Here is a 3650-nt window from a genome sequence, read left to right as displayed (position 1 = left end):
TCCACACTCCAGCAAACAAGAGTAGTCAGTTTTAGACTTATTGAGCTTCCAAGGTTATCTCTTCAGATTTTCATCTAGAATTCAGCGTTTTTTGGGTCTCACAAAATTCATCATTTCTTTACACCTTGCATTACATTCACATTTGTCTAAACTTGAGTCAAAAGGTCACTTTCTTGTCCTCATCATACTTTGTCAACACACTACATACAATAGCATTTTGCTAAGTGGTCCCTCATCAAGGTCTATCACCTTTGGGTTTCATTTGGTCTTACTTAGAGTCAAGGTCAACTTACCTCATCAAGAGAAACTATCATCTCTTTGGAACCCATGCCTACTCTACTACATACATACTTGGTCTTACACTTTGGACATTGCAAGTACATCTCAAATTCATTTACATTCCATCCAACTCTTGGTCTTCCATACTCTATCCATTTTCATCTAGTCTCACACATCTTGGTCAATACCTAGTTCATGGTTGAATCCCATTCCCAAAAATCTAGGAGAGAAATTAAAGAGGCTCAAGAGGTTGAAAACATGGGTGCCTATGAGTATGACAATGATGTCTTTTTCAATTTTGATCATACCACATTACCTGACATGGATGCCTATAGAAACATTCCAAATGTTGAGAACATGGATAGTACAAACAACAATGATACATGCAATGACAATATGGACAACTTTTCCATACATTCAGTAGAAGTGGAAGACTCCATTATGGATCCCCATTTCAATCGATTGGTTGAGGAAATAATGAGGAGAGATAGACAATATTTCTTACAAGTGATGGCACAAAGTGGAGCCAAGATTCCTCATGATTTTGACATGTCTCAAATAATGGAACATCAACCTTTGTAAGAACCTCACCTCAGCATGGGTCAAAGGAGGCTTAATAGTGGAGACAATAGAGGACCACATCTTGTTCCTAAATCACCATCATCTTTATTTCAAAAACCTGAGGTCTAACATACACATGGTCAAGCATATGATACTCACCTTCGTAGACCATTATGGAAGTCTTATGCAGAAAAATATACTCAATCACATACTAATGCTAAGGACCAACCACAAAAACAATTGGATATCCAAAGACATGATCGAAATTCGGACACAAGGAAACCTCGTGTCAAATTTAGGGGCAACACACTAGAACAAACTCATGACATGCCTATAGAGTATGGTATACATGGACAAAACAGATATTCCATTCCTTATCATGACTCTATACCAAGTGGTCCATATATGCAACATCATTATAGACCTCTTCCATATGAAAATGTGTATGATCAATATCATCCATGTATGCAATATGCTCCACCCCCACCCAGTGGCTCAGGCATGGGGTATGGTCCAAGAAGTTGGTCTCCACCTAAGAACAATTTGGAACAACAAATTAAGGACTTACAAAAGAAAATGGAGGACATAAATACACTGAAACTAGCTTATATAATGAGAGACATATGTCCCATTCCATTTGACGAAAGTATTCCAATGCCTCCATTTCCTACACACTTTATGACACCTAAGTTTGATAAGTATAGAGGAAAAGGGGATCCTAAGGAACATATAAGATAATTTTTCATAGCTTGCATTGAGGTAGCAACAAAAGAGACATATTTGATGAGATTATTCCCACAAAGCTTAGGTGATCAAGCTATGGAATGGTTCTCCCAACTTCCACCTGGAATTAAGTCATGGAGTTATTTGGCAGAGGCTTTTATCCAACATTTCTCATACAATATAGAGACAAACATATCAGTCACTACTTTGTGCAACACCAAGAAAAAGGATGGAGAATCTTTTTCATCATTTTTACAAAGATGGTGAAATCTAGCCAGCAGATGCTCTTGTGAAATTCCACAAAAACAAATGGTAGAGGTGTTCACCCAGAATGTTAACAAAGACATTGGTTATGACCTAATAATATCTTGTTTGTCCACCTTCAAGGACGTCATTGAAAAAGGCTTAGCAATAGAAAAGGTCCTAATTGAGCAAGGCATCGTCAAGATATTCAAAGAAAACAAAGAGGACTTTAAAGGAAAAGACAACCCAATATTTTGAAATAAAAACAAGAACACAGTCAATGATAGTGTTGTTGATGCCAATACAGTACGACCCAAAATTATTTTTTCTGGATCAAGATCTACAAACAATCAAGTGAATACTCAAATAAATTCCAAATCACGAAGGAATTACACCCCATTGCGAGAACCAGTTGAGTCAATTTTCAAGAAGCTAGTGGCAAACAAAATAATAACAATTCCAGATTTACCTCCATATGAGCCAAAGGTCAAACCAAATTGGTGGGATGATGATGAATACTGTGAATATCACAAGAGCAAGGGCCATAAAATAGGAAATTGTCATCGTCTGAAGAACATCATACAAGATCTTATTGATAGAGGTGACATTGAGATTGAAGGACACTCATCCAATGAAGAACATGAAATGTTTAAATAACCATTCCCAAAACATGACAAGGGAAAAGCTAAAGCAATAGATGACAAGACCAACTATACCAGAGCATCCTACAACTATGATTCAACTGTCAATCACATTTCGATAGACAATTATGTCTTTACCATTATCATCAAGGACAAAATGCCTAAAAATCCTGCCCAAAGGCCCAACGTTATCCTAAAAGGCATTGGATCTTCTTCTAAACCTACCTTTGAATGTAATGTAACAACTCATCGAGGTAAATTCACTTTGCAAGGTGCTCCAGCTAAAACAATTGCTTCCTCATCAACCAAACCTGAGTATGACCTTGTAGAACAGTTAGGGAAGACACCCACGCTTATCTCAATCCTTGAGATCATACGCATATCCCCTGCACATAAAGCCATTCTTGACAAAACTTTGAGAGACACTTCTGTCCCCACTGATCTGAATGTGGACTAGTTTCAAGCCATGCTGGAATACTTTTTTGTTCCACACTCCCTTACATTCATAGAAGTTGACGACGCCTCTATGATCCAACCACATAATGCACCTTTACACATTGAAGCCTTCCTACAAAAACATTGAATAAAATAAGTCCTGATAGATGGAGGAGTTGGTCTCAATATATGTACTTTGAATACAATAATACAATTGGGATATTTAAACAAAGATGTGAATGCTACAAACAAAATTACCATCAAGGCATATGATGATGAAGAGTGTTCATCCAAAGGCACAGACACCTTGCCTCTTAGAGTTGGGCCAGTTATAAAGGATGTGGTTTGTCAAGTCCTAGACCTAGACCTCACATACAACATATTGCTAGGACGTCCTTGGATTCATGAGATGAGGGTAGTCCCATCTACATACCACCAATGCATTAAGTTTCCTCGGAATGGAGTTGAAGTAACAGTTGTAAATGGTGAAAATGGATAACAATAATAACAATATTGAAAGGCTAAATGAATTAAACCACAAAACCCTAGCCTAACAATCAACAAAGATCCACCATAACATATGAAGATTACCTAAGACAATGCAAATCACATGAAATCATAAAGATTATACCATCACATGTCCAATAGGGTTTTGATCTCCATTCTTCCTATCTCCATTGATCTTGCTTGATATATTTGCTCTCAAATTTTATATGCACAAGAGCTCAACAAAGAACGGAATGTGGTTGCAAGTAGGATCGTAGTGTA

This window comes from Cryptomeria japonica, chromosome 4 (assembly GCF_030272615.1).
Source record: "Cryptomeria japonica chromosome 4, Sugi_1.0, whole genome shotgun sequence".
In the NCBI taxonomy this organism is placed as follows: domain Eukaryota; kingdom Viridiplantae; phylum Streptophyta; class Pinopsida; order Cupressales; family Cupressaceae; genus Cryptomeria; species Cryptomeria japonica.
The sequence above is the reverse complement of the archived record's forward strand: the minus strand, read 5'-3'. Positions refer to the sequence as shown.